Genomic DNA, 16027 nt, shown 5'->3' on the forward strand with positions numbered 1-16027 from the left:
TGCCTGATTTAAAAAAAAATGTGTTGGCTTTTAAAAATAATTTTGGCCGATGGCCAATATAGACGAAATTGAATATATTGGTCAGCCTCTAGCCTGAACTACCTCAGCTTGCTCGTTTAGACAAATATAAGTAGCAGTTCCACTGTAAATCTCTCCCGGATTTCCAAGCTCCACACCCCATCTCCGGTGCTGAGTATGGCCACCCTACAGAGGAAACTTATGTGGACTTTTATTCACACACAAACACACACACACACACACACACGCTCACACACACACACACACGAGTGTTGGTGAGCAGTTATTTCAGCAGTGAGACAAACTCACCTCACACCGTCCAGAGTTTGTTCTTCAAAGCTTCTATTAAATCCACCGTGTTGACGTATTTTAACAAGTTTCCTCTAAGCTGCAGGAGTTAAAGTTTACATTACGGAGTAAAAGTTCGGCAGACGCGTTTGTTTATATTTGGCCACTGCGTGCCGGGGAGGGGGGACTTGGTGCTGCACACAGACAGCTGGTGTGATCAGCTCTGAAAAGCGTTGATCACAATTTGCAGATCACGTTTATTTTTCACGGAGATCGGCCGCAAACTCCTCTTCTGGTCTGCACACTAGGATTCGAAACTAGGAATCGAAATAAAAAACTTTGAATGATTATGGGAAAAGTAACAGTTGGCTCCGGTTCCAATCGATGCTCGATGCCCAACCCTAGTCGTCTCTGACTGTAGCTGTGGCAACTCTCTGTCTCTGCTCACTGCTGTGAGGAGCACACACTCACACACAGACACAGCACTGCCGTGTCTTGAGCTGCATGGCAGTCATTTAAGGGAGACACCAGACTTTTCCGCACGTCTTTTGTCCCACCCACATGCTCTGAGATTTCCCTAGTCCTGAGAAGTAAAGCTTGGTTTATGCTTGACGCATTCACTTTCCGCGCGGTGATGCGGCTCACGGCTGGAACGCGCTTCACAACTCGCAGCGTTTATGGTTTGTGCGGCTCGTCTCTGCGGTGAGCCAATATTCTCCCAAACTGTAGGGGGCAGCATGGAGCTCTACGGCATGCATCCAACACCACAAAATAGTAGAAGTAGAAATCACTGTTTACAACAAGGCATTCCAGCATTTTTAACAGCGTTCTCGTCTTTTCCGACAGTGCGAGCTATTTCTCTCCAAGAATTATTAACATGTTGATCACGGTGATCTCTGAGAGCTGAATCATACAAATGTCTGTATTTACGAACCTCTGCCGTGCCGGTCCGCCATGTTTTTCCGCGTCCGACTGTCCGCGTGGTTAGAAATTTTCCGAGGTGCGCGTTGCGGAAATCTTGGGCCGTGCGGAGACGCGGTGGAGGGGCGTGGTTGTTTAAATGAAGCAAAATGACGCAACTTTTCCGCGCGGAGCCGTGCGGACCTCGCTGACGCGTCAAGCATAAACCAACCTTAAGTGTGTGTGTGAGTGTGTGAGTGAGTGATTGAGTGCCCTTCTGGTGTGGGACCCAGACCAAAGCCACCCAGCCTGGTCCGTGCTGGCCCAGATGTAAAACCATCTCAATTTCCCCAGGTCAGCCCGAAAGGACCACATTCACCTACAGTTGTGGTTTTTTAACTCCATGCTTAAAACCCGCTTTTGTGATCTTGCTTAACTTTTAGGGTTCTTTATCTGTTTTACTGAATTATGCATCTCCACTAGAGCTTAACGATTTTAGGAAAAAATTGAATTGTGATTTTTTAGCAGAAATTGCAATTACACTTTAATTCATAATTTCCCTCTAACAAAGGTACAACACTAGCCTGCCAAGCCATCGTGAAAAGATGGTCTAGGTTCTAATCTAGTACAACAAATCATCCACATTAATATTTAATTAATATCTAATCATACAATAAAAACAGTTAAAGCTATTCATATTTTCTCCCATTAATATATTTATCTTCATTTTACTTTTTATGTGCTTGTGAAGCAACTTGTGATTTTTTTCTAGCGAGGTGCTTTATATAAAAAATACATGTTCTTGTTCTACTCCAAAAATGCAAGGAGGAAATCTGATGGTAGAAATAGCTTCCAAATATATTAAATAACAAATATTGCACACAGTTTTCCCTGCATCACCAAGGCAGGGTGACTGCACGTTTTTCCTCACTAAAACTCTGCTATAAAACCTAGTTTATGCTGCGGTCAGCCCCGTGAGAGAGACGCACGAATTGAAAGAGACACTCTGACATGTTAGCTTGTTTGAATAATGTGTGCCATCAGAAAAATTCAAACCCCTTTAAAAAGAAAAGTTGAACTTTTAAGTCAAATAAAGTGCGCGACTCCGCACTCGCGCTGATGAAGTCAAGCATAAACTAAGCTTTAAAAATCAGCTTGAACCTACTACGATGCAGGAGTCTCTCTCTCCCTCCCTCACTCAACTACGGTGCCATTATTATTGGCTATAGCAGCGCTGTGTGTGGAACTGGGCTTGGCTCCGGATGGTACACCACACCGCCCTCCTCCGTGCTGCCTCTTGCCACCGCCGTTACACAGGGGAAAACCCCGGATGTAAAAAAAAGTCAACTCAACAGATCCTGGATCATTCAGGACTGCTATAAACCGCAGGTTTGACGGTCTCGTGATCGTGCTGTTTGAAATCGCAATTCCGGTCCAAAAATGATAGATTGTTCAGCCCTAATCTCCACTATGCAATATTTTAGCCTTTTTATTTTATTAGTATTTAATTTGTATTGTAAGCATCCATTTATGTATTTTAATTGGCTGATTGGATGTCCTTTGTTTTATCTTTAAGTTTTTATTCTTTGTTGTTATGGCTTGTTGGCCTAGTATTATTACTGTTCCCTGTGAGGCGCGTTGGTCAGCTCGCATGCTGTTTTTAAATGTGCTTGATAAGTAAACTGGTAATGTTATGGTACATTCCAGGCTGTTTCAGGGACAAACGGAGTATCTGCATGGAGGCATGAGTAGCTCAGTAGATTGGTTGTAACTCAGTAGAAAATAATATCAGCAAATGAAGCCAAACAACTGACGTTTAAAATTGGCAAGTTTCTGGCAAAGCAGAATAAAGGGAAGTAAAATAAGCAGCTGCTTTAAAATGGCAGTTTTCAAAACTCTCGGCGCATAAAAAATCACTAACATTGTATTTTTGTTTGCCTTATCCAACGAATCATCGTAAAAAATACCCCAACTGCATTTCCTCTGGTTAATGAGCGCTGCTTTTTACGCCACACAACTGCTCTCCAATCCATGATCAGATTATATTACAGCATACTTTGACAGAATAAATTGTCTTTAATGTTATTAATGTCAGTGGATGATTTTTGGCACTTATCAGTAATGCCATTCACTGTTGAAACGATCACAATAGTCTCAAGTCTCGGCAAATTCCTACAAGGGCCAATGCTGTATGGAGACACAAGTCAGCATAGTTTCCCTATCACTTTCCCCCTTCCCTAAAATGTCTCCAAAATCCCATAATAGAGACCCAGCTATAGTCTGATTGAGCTAAGAGGACCACATCTTTCACAAAAAGCAGAGAGGAGATCCAGCTTCCACCAAACTTAACACTCTCCATCCCAAAGGTGCACATAGAGATTCTGTCCATAACGGTGATGAATATCACTCCTGAATAAGAGCTGGCAAACCAGTTCAATTTTATCCCATCTGTATGAAGTTGTCATGGCAGATGGAGAAGAGGAGAAAGCTCAATATTTTGATTAGTGAAGACTGAAATGCAAGCAAGTACTTGGTAACAAAGCTGTTCAAATCATGATAAATTGGGATTTCACTGTAAAACATTGGTGATGTATGTCTACCCCCAATAACTCCCCCATCAGTGGATGAATTAATCTATACACACACACACACGCACACGCACGCACGCACACACACACACACACACACACACACACACACACACACACACACACACACACACACACACACCTGCTGTGGTGTGTTCCCACATTTAAAGTCAGCAGTAGCATGTGACGGCTTGTTAGCATGAACCGTTAAGAGCAAATCATGATATTTTTGATAATATTGATTATTTATCTTCCTTATCTTTTAGATTTGACCCTTCAGTTACTGTAAGATTGCAAAAATATAAACTAATTCTCATCTTCCAGCCAGACGTGGACGGGCTCACACAAACCCACACCAAATAAGAGCATCCCTTTCAGGTGATCCGTGAAAAAAAATCCCAAAGCGATGTTTCTGTGAGCACCCCGTCCTTAGTGGATAAAGTTGACCTTTAAGTTTGAGGCTCCCCCACCTCCCACTTTTCCTCCATTTCCTCCCCCTTCTGTCAGAACAAGATGGAGCTTTCACTAACCGGTTCTGTCAGTGTAGAAGACGTGTGAGTGACTGAAGCTTTACTTTAGCCTTTCACCTTCGCTGTCAGCTTCTCCTCCATCAGCGTTCATGCCATTCTCATAGCTCTCGGACTTTTTTGGCTTATTTACTGAATTTGCTGTATTTATCTTGACATTGTTAAGTTAAAATCAAATATCAGTCTTCTACAAGTTTTACCACTGAATGGGGTTGTATTTGTGTAGTTCCTTCTTAGAGTTCTGTAGCCCCCCAAGGCGCTTCACAACACAGTCATTCACCCACGCGCACACACATTCACACAATGGTGGAGATGAGCTATGATGAAGCCGCAACTGCCAGCTGCCTTGAGGCGCATTGAGAGAGGCGAGGCCTACAAACACTGGTGCCACCGGCCCCTTTGACCACCTGGAAGTGGTCACTGAAGTTTCTGAATCACAATAATTTGATCTGAAAAGTCTGAGTCACCTGTATGGATCACTGAAACTCCTCCTTATCGCTTGTGAAATATTTTAACTCCCTTGATATTATGGACACACACTGGGAGCAGTTATTGATGTTTCACCCCAACCATTAAAATGCATGCACAGCCCCAGCCGTACCATCTAACAAAATGCACATGACTGACATGATAGATGGGCTCATAAGGCACGCAGGAAAGGTTAAAATCTACCTCACTGTATTTCAACCTGAACAATATCAGTATATCATTTAAAATGTCAGTTTTTCTTATTACAAGCACAAAATGATGCATTCTCCCACAAAGTGAAAACACAAAATGAAATCCACTTTCTGCCAACAAATGCATTTGTAACACTTTATTTCAAGTGACTAGTATTTTTTGCATTTGGTTGATTTAGTGATTAAATTACAAAGTCCTACATACAGAATCAGAAAAGGGAAGTGTCTGTTTGACAGACAGGAAAAAACTGTTTATGAGTGGATGGAGCACATCACCAGGGGGAGGATAAAGAAAGCCAAAGCTAGTTAGGACCAAGGTGGAGCTGACCAAGCGTGACAAGATTGTGCATTTCTAATGACGTATTTTGCTCTACACGTCCACAGCTTTTATTTGGTTGCTACAAAACAGCCGAGTTATTCAGAAATCTAGCATATGGAGGATGGCTCATGTTCAATCTGCTCACACTTTGTTTTTATTGCACCTGTCTTTCTCCTCTTAATCATAAAATAATAGCTGTTTATTGTAATTGTGTTAGAATCAGATCCATGCTGCATTTATCTTCCTAATGTCTCAGATTTTGTTCAGGGGAATTCCGAATCACATTTTGAATGCTTTTTGAACCGTTTTCTAAACCCTCTTAGCACCTTGTTAAATATTAAATTCTTTTATTGTTCTTTATCCTGTTTTTACAATTGACCCTCGTTTGTATTTCTCTTGTCTAATTTATTAGTTTTACTTTTTAAGCCGTATTTTTGTCCTGAACTTCCCTTCTGGAACTGTGGCAGAGGCAGCCTGAGAGGCCCTTGGGGGCTGTAAAGGTCTTTGAGCGATCCTGTTGCACTGCTGGTAGGATGAGCAGGACACTGACACTAATGACCACAAAGCCGTGGTACTAGCAGGAAACTGCCTAGTGGACTTGGTCAAAGAGCTAAAAGGCTCCTAAATGGATAGAGAAAGACAAACACATGTAACTGCATCGGGAAGGGGTTCCAGTCAAAGATTAAATCAGATTTACTGTAGTTTCTATTTGATAATTCCTGAAGATTATTTTAGCAGGCTTTGTAGCAACATGCCGATCTATACTAACATTGTTTAGCCTACTGAAATGGCTCGCTGCTACAGAATAACACTCGTGTAAGGTTCACCTTGTTTATCACAAGACCATTATAAAACCACGAGCACCACACATCCATCCATACACACTAGAAGACAGGTCAGCATCTCCAGGTAATCTTAAAGGGAACCCCGAATATAAAGACACATGGCACAAAATATGTATCTCAGCTACATGAAAACACAGTGATAAACTCCCAGAAATGTATTTATTTTCTATTCACACAATCTTAGCTGTTTTCAAACAATTTTTGAGGTACAGGGTTAGCCATGTTTTCGAGTGTGCAAGACATTGTGTGATGATGATGCAAACTGGTTGTAGACATTCGCTTTGGCGTTCGCATTTAGCTTAGCTGTTGTTAGAGAAGGGTTACAGTGACATGTTGTGCCACTTTTGTTTGTGATTTCCAGTCGAAAGACAGCAAAGTAACCGATTTAAGTATCACAGCTTTCCTCATGAGAAGATCGTTATGCAAAACATTTAAAAGAAACCAACAAATGGGAGGTCTAGGGCTGAAAAAGATGTGAAATCTGGGAAGCATGTTAACCCTTTGATGCATGAATTATGAAATCTTCAACCATGATTTTTTTTAACAATTTTTTTTCATTCATCTTTAGGTGTGAATGAAACAAATTTCAACAAATATTTTTTGTAAAATTTTATAATTTACAAATAGTTTATTACATGTCCACCTCGGTGGACAGCGTGCATTCTGAACATGAAATATGTTGGCTTGGCTTACTGAAGTCCAAATGGAGGGGCTCAAATGCAATAAAGTCTTCAACAGCTGTGCTTAATAGCAAAAACAAATAAATAACAATTTTGAGTACCTGTCCACTGTAGTGACCATTATGCATCAAAGGGTTAATCGATGGTACCATATTCATTTTTGCCATGCTTCCCACTCTATTACTGTAAGGCTGGTTTGGCTGGATTGTACTGTTGTAAGGCCTGGAACACACCAGCTGCGGAGCGACACGAAGCGGATTGCTCACGAAATTTGCGCGCTGCCCATTGCTCCTCTGTTCACATCACCTAAATTACAAAAAACATCAGAAGGCCAAGAGCCAATCAGCTCATGTTCATTGTTAAGCTGACTTCTTCATGTTGAGGATTTTGTTTTAAACATTTTAGCAGCTTATTCATCTCCTTGAAGCTCCCTCCAACTTTGGATGGAAACAGTTCTTACCTCTGACTCAGTTGAGAGTTGTATGGCCTAAACAATTAGTCAGGTGTGGTATATCTGAATGGTAACGTCTCAAAATAAGTCCTCTATGGCATTAAATTAACTTTTAGTTGCAGTGAAAGCAATAAATAAAGGTTGCTCCCTATAGATGGAATTTAAATTCAGCTATATCTCAGGCCGAGCACACATTGTGTGATTTTTGGCCTGGTTTAAGCCCATTTTTGTCTTGCAAGAATCCCTGAGATCGGGTTGAATTTTACATTGTGTAGTATACAGGGGTAACTAGAAACAATTAAAACCTCTTGACCAGCTCCCTATGAGCGATCGTGCGATTGTACGAATATCAAACATGTTGATTGTTTTGCTCATCCCTTGTGAGGGTATCGCGCTTTTGAAGCTGTGCTGCGACCAAAGTGCAGAACCACTCACACAGAGCATGTGCCAACATGGCTGTCCAGGTAATTCTGTTTTCACACATGCCGTCTTTTATTTTTAGTTTTCTCTGCAATCAATGGCAAGGATTGTCAAGAAAGCGTGTTTGCTGTTACGTTAAATAAAACAGATCTCCTTTCCAACTTCGTCCTCCAACCCCCATAAACTCATGTGTGTCCTGCAACTAGGGCAAAACTGAAGTACAGTAGACATCAATAACAGCACATGAAAACCTCTACAGTTAGCAAATTTTAGGTTAGACATGTACATTGTGAGCAGTCCGGTCGCATTTGAGTATTGGTTCGTATAGTGTGCGAACATTTCTCGTGAGTTTTGCTCTGCGATTAAGCCATACAGTTTAGAGATGGATCTGAATGCAACGACTATAAAAGTTGTACAGGGTATGCCCGGCTTTAGCTTTATTTAAGCTTTAGGATGTTCTTGGACCAGTTTGGACCAAAGCACTACAGTATGCTTTTTAGGTTGGTTCATTCCATTGGGATCAGAGCATTGGTTACGCTTATCCCTAAACCAGACAAAGTTCAGCTTGATTGAGTTATTATCAATAAATGTCATTGATTAATTTATATTTTAATATATTCCTTAAAGGGACTTTACGGAGTTTTGAATTTTTATGCTCATGATTGCCCCCTCAGGCCAAAAGCGTAACGGCAGCTTCAATAGTAGGCTCGTGCACGAGGCGCGCATGTTGTACGTGCACACTCCTTAATGAAAATAACAGCCGAGACAGTCCCTTGTGTGTGTGTGTGGGGGGGGGGGGGGGGGGGGGGGGGGAGGACAGGAGAACACACAGCTAATTAATTAAATAATTTGGTTCTGTACCTTTCTCTTCAGCACAGCCGACAAAGGTTTATGATGGATCAGTCCTCCTGCATGCTCAGATCATTCCCTTCCCTTGCTTGAAAAATTGTTCCAAAATGAAAGTTGAACCCACATCTTTTTTATCTGTGAATTCAATGCCGTTCGGCGAGTCTCAAATAAAAGTTTGGGCATCTTACTGCAAAAGAATATACCATTAATGTAAAAAAGAAACTCTAAAACAACTATATATTCATCCAGAATCGAACCCGGGTCTTCTGCACGAGAGTCCGTCTTACTAGGCGAGCTAATGCACCAGTGCTGTCCTTTGTATTGTATCTGTAACATTTATATCCTTGATGACCGCTGAAACAACATTCAAAGAACGGTTTGGAGGGCTATGCCTGAGCGTGAACGCACATGAAGCAGCCTGCTTGACCCGAGCATCTCTCTTTTTCTGTGATTTTACAGAAAAATAGGCAATCACAGTAAAAATGCCAGGGCTCATTCTACAGGACCAGGGCATTGCAGGAGAATGTATGAAGAAGAAATGTATTATTTCTATACATGTTTTGGCTGTCAAACTTCCATAATGCCCCTTTATGGTTCTGTTTAGGTCCTTGTCTAGAACTTGTGGTAAGAAAACAAATTCGTAAAGCACATTGTGTTGCCTTTGTGTAAGAAATGCGAGATATAAAGTTTTGTCTAGTGACCGGATCCGTCGCCTTTTACATATTCTGTGTATTATTGTTCTTAGATGCGAAAAAGACCTTCGATCACCCAAAATTTTGTTTCAAAGAAGTTCAATTTTGGAGTTAGGTTCATTACTATGATACAGACCTTATTTCCTAACCTTTTAAATCCTAGAGTTTTACCGTTGCTTTTCTATCAGAAGCTAATGCAGGAGATAGATGTAGGAGACTATTCATGTTCAGCCTGCATGAAAAACTCAGAGTGACTTATTATACATAATCAGAAATAATCATAAAACATTTTTTTCAGTGATCTGTACCTTTAATGTAGATAGTCAAAATATATTTACCTCTTCAGAAGGTTACAGTAAAGAAAACTACAGTGGGTACGGAAAATATTCAGACTTCTGTCAATTTCTTTTGTTATATAGCAGCCATTTGCTAAAATCAATTAAATTCATATTTCTCCTCAATAATGTACACACAGCACCCCATTTTGACAGAAAAATTCAGAATTTTAGAAATTTCTGCAGAGTTGTTAAAAAAGAAAAACTGAAATGTCACATAGTCCTAAGTAGTCAAACCCTTTGCTGTGACACTCAAATTTGATCCATTTTATAGCCCAAAACCCATGAAGTCATTTAAACCTAAATTGAAATATATTAAATGCAGAATGATCACAGCAGTTTACCAAGAATGAAATATGATAATCAGTACCAACAAAAGGAAAAGAGGGAGAAAAAAGAAAGAAAGAATTATAAACATAACGTAAATCCTCTAATACAGGCCAGTATTCAATTAAAGGCCGGGTCTCCAATTTTGGCCGGTGTCGGAGTCAGCGGATGTAAATAATGGCCGGTCTCTTATTGTGGCCGGATGGAATGTGGTAACAAGCAAGTACGAGTGTCCCAGTGGCAGGGTATAGTCCCCAAATCAACCAGCAGGAGCCAGTAGAAGTTCACGCAGCCTTTTATAGGCTTTTTCGTCAACGCTTTGTAACGCTACAGACACATCCTCTATCACGCTCCTACCACACAGAGTCACGGTGTCAGTTAACCATGCTAATTCAACCCGCTCCACAGAACACACATCACCTTCCCTGTGGCTTACATAACACTCACACAACACGCAAATCAGCACATAGGAACTAGCAGAACGATAGGAAACACATATAACACAATACCCAGAATGCACCTGGCTTACAACCCCAGCCAGGTCATTACACTATCAAGTTCAAAGAGAACGTGCTGATTATGCTGCAGAACACTCTGGAGAGCAGCAGTAGGGGTGTATGAACTACAGTAATCCCTCGTTTATCGCGGTAGATGCGTTCCAGACCTGGCCGCGATAGGTGAAAATCCGCGAAGTAGGGACTCCCAGCATGCCCCTCGCGGGGATTCCCTTCACGTCGCGCCTACGTCACAAACCGCAGCTATAAACGGAAGTCGCCTTTCCAGCTCACCACTCAGTCATCGTTTCTTCAGATTCACGATCAGAGTTTCCAACCTACCGATCAATCCAACGAACTATCAGCTCATAGTAAGTTATCTTACTTACTTCTGGAAAGCCCGGCATTTCCGTGTCACTTCGTTGACGCTCGAACGCTCGGGGGTTTCCTAGAGCACCGACGCTATCACTTCCGCGTCTGTGACACCACGCTCCCTATTGAATTATCGTATGATCACATTCTCTTTTTGGGGGTAAAACTCAAGTGCCAGACCGTAGGTACTGACACGCGATCGTTCATGTCGGTTCATTTCCTTTAATGTTTTCTGTCTTTTAGTTGCGCCTGATGTGTATCGCTGCTGTGGAGCGGGGCGCTTCACCTTGTCCTCCGACGCACAGATCACAGCAGGGAGCGCTCAGCTGTTTTCGCGGTCGGTAGATCTGCCTCCTGAGCACGGCCACAGTAACAATCAGGTGTCGCCACCTCAAAAACTAATTTAACACGCGATCGTTCATGTCAGTTCATTTCCTTTAATGTTTTCTGTCTTTTATTTGCGCCTGATGCGTTTGGCTGCATGCTGTGGAGCGGGGCGCTGCGCGCATCACCTTGTCCTCCGACGCACTGATCACTGATACAGCCGCCAAACAGCAAGCGCTCCGCTGTTTTTGCGGTCGGTAGATCTTTTAGAACTGCAGTTCAAAGGTAACTCATAAGGTGAATATATATGAACCCAGGCAGCAGTTTTTCTTTAGGATTGAGAGGAGATGCAGGAAGATAATAAACAGACAAGACAGAAAAATAGTCAAATAAAAACAAGTTAGTTTTTGTACCTGCTGTTTCAACAAACAGACACCATTGAAGGTCATCAGAAGTGAGGAACAGAAAATGAAATAATTATTTTAATGTTTAGAGCAGCAGGAACTCCGAGAGGCTGCAGGCACATCAGTGAGTTTGCGCCGCTGCGCAGGGGGAGGGGAGAGAGGGCTGAAGCAAGGGGAGGGGGGAGATGGCTGAAGCAGGAACTACCGTTGTTAAAAGAAATGTGTTTAACTTTGAAAATGTGGGCGCACTTTTAATTGTCAAAAACTCCAGCAAACCATTAGTTCATTTTGCTCAAATAGAAATAGAGGCCTGCCTCTAATACTGGCCCTCCTTCCAATAAAGGCCTGGAGCTTGATGAGCTTGAGTCAAATACAGGCCCGGGCCTGTATTAGAGGATTTACGGTATATGTACATGTACACATTTGCTATTGACACAAATAAATCCTAATAAACAAATGAGCTACATGGCCCATAATGACTAATTGTATAAATTAAATTAATTACTAATTATTTTGTATACATTTTTTATATGTTTCAAGTACAGATTATTTTATCTTATATTTAAATTTACCAATATTTAGACATTTTTTCAAATCATTACTACAGTTCTTCCATAACTGGACTCCCCTTGTTGAAATACAATAAAGTTTGGCATTAGTTCGTACAGCTGGCTTTATAAACATGCTTCTTCCTCTCAAACTAAAATAGTCCCGCCTAATTGGAAAAGCCGTTGGATGTTGTTCGGTAATTGTTGATTTTTGATTTTGAACATAAACTGAAGTATTTTGAAGTTAACCAGGTCTCCAAATTTCAAATATTTTTATTTGATAAAAAGAGCATTTGTTGGTTCAGCGTAGGATGATCTGGGGATTATTCTTATGGCCTTTTTTTGAAGAAGATATAAAGAGTTAATAGTTGTCTTATGTCTTCCTCCAGACTTCAGCACAATAAGTCATGTATGGTAGAATGAAGGAGCAGTACAAAATGTATAATGATGACTGATTTAAGAAATATTTTACTTTAAAGAGTAATGAAATTGATTTAGACATTTCTGAATTTATATATTTGATATGTCTCAGCATTTCATCTATCATTACACCAAGGAATTTAATTTCAGCCACTTTTTCAATTTCCATATCGTTTATCAGAAGTTTCTTGTTGGTAATGGCTGATCTATTGCCAAATATTTTATACTTTGTTTTATTTAAATGCAGTGTTAATTTTTTAAGGTCGAACCAATCCTTCAGTTTATTAAAGGGACTTTACGGAGTTTTGAATTTTTATGCTCACGATTGCCCCCTCAGGCCAAAAGTGTAACGGCAGCTTCAATAGTAGGCTCGCGCACGAGGCGCGCATGCTGTACGTGCACACTCCTTAACGAAAATAACAGCTGAGACAGTCCCTTGTGTGTGTGTGTGAGTTTATGTTTATGTATTTATGTATTTAGCAGACGCTTTTGTCCAAAGCGACTTACAAGTGTGTGTGTGTGTGTGTGTGTGTGTGTGTGTGTGTGTGTGTGTGTGTGTGTGTGTGTGTATGTGGCCCAGAGGACAAGAGAATGTGCAGCTAATTAATTAATTTGGTTCTGTACCTTTCTCTTCAGCACAGCCGACAAAGGTTTATGATGGGTCAGTCCTCCTGCATGCTCAGATCATTCCCTTCCCTTGCTTGAAAAATTGTTCCAAAATGAAAGTTGAACCCACATCTTTTTTAACTGTGAATTCAATGCCATTCGGCGAGTCTCAAATAAAAATTTGGGCATCTTACTGTAAAAAAAAAACCCCATTAATGTAAAAAATAAACTCTAAACAAACTATGTTCACATCGAGAATCGAACCCGGGTCTTCTGCACGAGACTCCATCGTCTTATTCGATGAGCAAAAGCACCAGTCACGTAGCCTGGCAAGCCAGACTAAATAAATGTATTATTTAGTCTGGCCATGCTCCATTGACGGCTCTCGGTTGTGGGGCGGGTTCTACCGTTGTCTTTCAAATGATCTCCACATTCCATTGGACAATGAATGTGACATACTCTTGTTTCACTCTGTTGCATCATCCCACCCACCAGGCATATAGAGTGCCCTGATTGGCCCACAAAGCGGATAAAGCTCTGTGATTTGTTCACTAAGCAGATAGAGCACCATGATTGGCCCACCATTATGGACCAATCACAGCTCTTTATGTGTTTGAAACCCCTCTAGAGAGCTGTGATTGGCCAGCCAGAGTCCTGGTAGGAGCTGCTGAGGTTCCAATGGAGCATGCCTAGACCAAACTTTGCAAAGCAAGAATTTGGTCTAGTTCACTAGGCTACCAGTCACGTCTTTTGCATCTGTAACTTTTATATCCTTGATGACAGCTGAAACGACGTTCGGAGCGAAAATGGCTATTTTGTTGCTAATTTGCAGGAAATATTTAGAAGAAAGTGGCTAAGGGTCCTCAGAAATGTAGCTAGGTTCATCACTAGGCGTTAGGAACAGCAACAAAGTCGCTGAGTTGGCACTACCTCTCTCTCTGCTGCTAAAGCTATGGATAGCAAATGCCACAGGCGATGCCTGAGCGTGAACGCGCATGAAGCAGCCTGCTCGACCCGAGCATCTCTCTTTTTCTGTGATTTTACAGAAAATCAGGCAATCACAGTAAAAATGCCAGAGCTCATTCTACAGGACCAGGGCATTGCAGGAGGATGTATGAAGAAGAAATTTATTATTTCTATACATGTTTTGGCTGTCAAACTTCCATAATGTCCCTTTAAGTTCATTACCAATTGTATCCAGAAGCTCCATTTAACGTGGGTGCTCTCCGTTTCTTTCCAGAGCTATGTTTCTGTGTAAGTTTGGCAACTGCACTGAATAGAAAAAAAAATGATTATTCTTATTCTCAATTAGTGATGAAAACTGTGCGGTTTTAGCTTGTTGAAGCTTATTTGTATAAAGCGATAAACTATTTTCCAGGAATAAGTTGGACTCCTCCTGGCGTGTAGAGCACCATGTGCTCTCCAATTTCCTAGAGTTCAATTTTAAAGTACGCAGTTCAGAATTAAACCAGGGAGCCAACTCCCTGTGCTTGATTACCTTCTTTTTTTAAAGGGGCAACATCATCTAATGCCACATGTTAAGAAGAAGTAACACTATGAACTAGTTCATCACTTTGTGAAGGGTTCGAAATTAAAATATTTCCCTCTGCTAAGTTCCTCTGAGATAAAGAAGCAGGTAAAAATGGAACAGATTATTTAAAAGATGCTACAGGATTGTTAGATAAAGAGCAACTATAGTGAAATTAACTTTCATGTCTGGAGAATAATAAACTCAAAAGTTATCAAAAAGTGGTCCATCAGTAAGAATATTATTTGGACAATAATGAATTATAAAGAGAATCTGTTGGTTAAATGTTAAAATGGCTTGGGTACAGACAAATACAGAGAAATTGTAAAACATTACTAAATAAACCTTTGTTCACTTGATTTTTGTGATATTATTATTAAATCTCTTCAGTCACTAACATAATCTGACTCAGTTGGTGCTTGTTTTTCTGCCTAATAATCTCAGAGATGATAACAAGTTGGAGGTATCACAACGTTTTATCTGCCAGCTCTGCAGATGGGCGAGAGACGTCTTTGCTTTGGAAATCTAAAATATTCTCACACAGGATATTTCAAGCTCTTCCTAGGTGAAAACAGAGCAGTCTCGGTGGTTGACGTTGCTGTTTCTGCTTCGTGTTCCATTTTGCTTTGGTCTGTGCGAGTTGCACTGTTGCCTTTTTTTCTTTTTTTTTAACTGTAGAATAACATTTGCTTGTAAAGCCTAGAGAGTCCTCTGGGGATCAGGTGTAAGTGAGCACCCAAGGTCCAACTAGTTACAAGAGGCACCCAAAAAGATGGTTTCGTATATTTATAACAGCCTGTTGACCCACAGTGTCATGCCCTCCTCAGAAATGAAAGACTGGGAGGATGAGTTGTCCACCCAGGGCCTTAAACTTGATAGGTTGAAAATTTGGCATAATGTTTAGGGGGCCTTAAATAAACAAACAAAAAACAAAAAACTCAATCATTGAATAAAAGTGTATGACATTTTGTCACAGAGCCTATTTAATGCCAATTATTAAGCATTAAATGCCAAAATTCTTCTAGGATAATTTGTATAGAAATGTCCTGGGGTTCAAGTTAAAGTACTTCATTGTATTGCTGATTTAAGTGGTGTCCCTCTCCAGTTGGACTCTGTTGTTCACTTACTAAATGATGACTCGCAGCTATCACATATGAAGAAAACCCATAGATCTGCCTTTCAGCATTGACTGCTATGAAGAAAATCATTGCTCAAAGATGGAAACCACCAAATATGTCTTTTGTGCACTGGCTTTGAGTATAAATGGGCATTGCCTATATGGAACAATAATCAGCAAGGATCAGTAACTCAGCTTTAAATACCACGGCATCTTGGATGGACATATTGGTAACCTTAAGGGACTACTTGGCGACTAGAGTGGGATGTACTGACTGGTGGATTGGCGGTATGTT

General features: G+C 40.9%; 1 protein-coding gene across 2 annotated transcripts in view; it reads left to right on the forward strand.

Annotated features, from left to right (window-relative positions):
- The window catches only part of brip1 (BRCA1 interacting helicase 1), an 87781-nt gene that overhangs the window by 63262 nt on the left and 8492 nt on the right, over positions 1-16027 (forward strand). The window lies entirely within an intron of this gene.

This window comes from Nothobranchius furzeri, chromosome 13 (assembly GCF_043380555.1).
Source record: "Nothobranchius furzeri strain GRZ-AD chromosome 13, NfurGRZ-RIMD1, whole genome shotgun sequence".
NCBI lineage: Eukaryota > Metazoa > Chordata > Actinopteri > Cyprinodontiformes > Nothobranchiidae > Nothobranchius > Nothobranchius furzeri.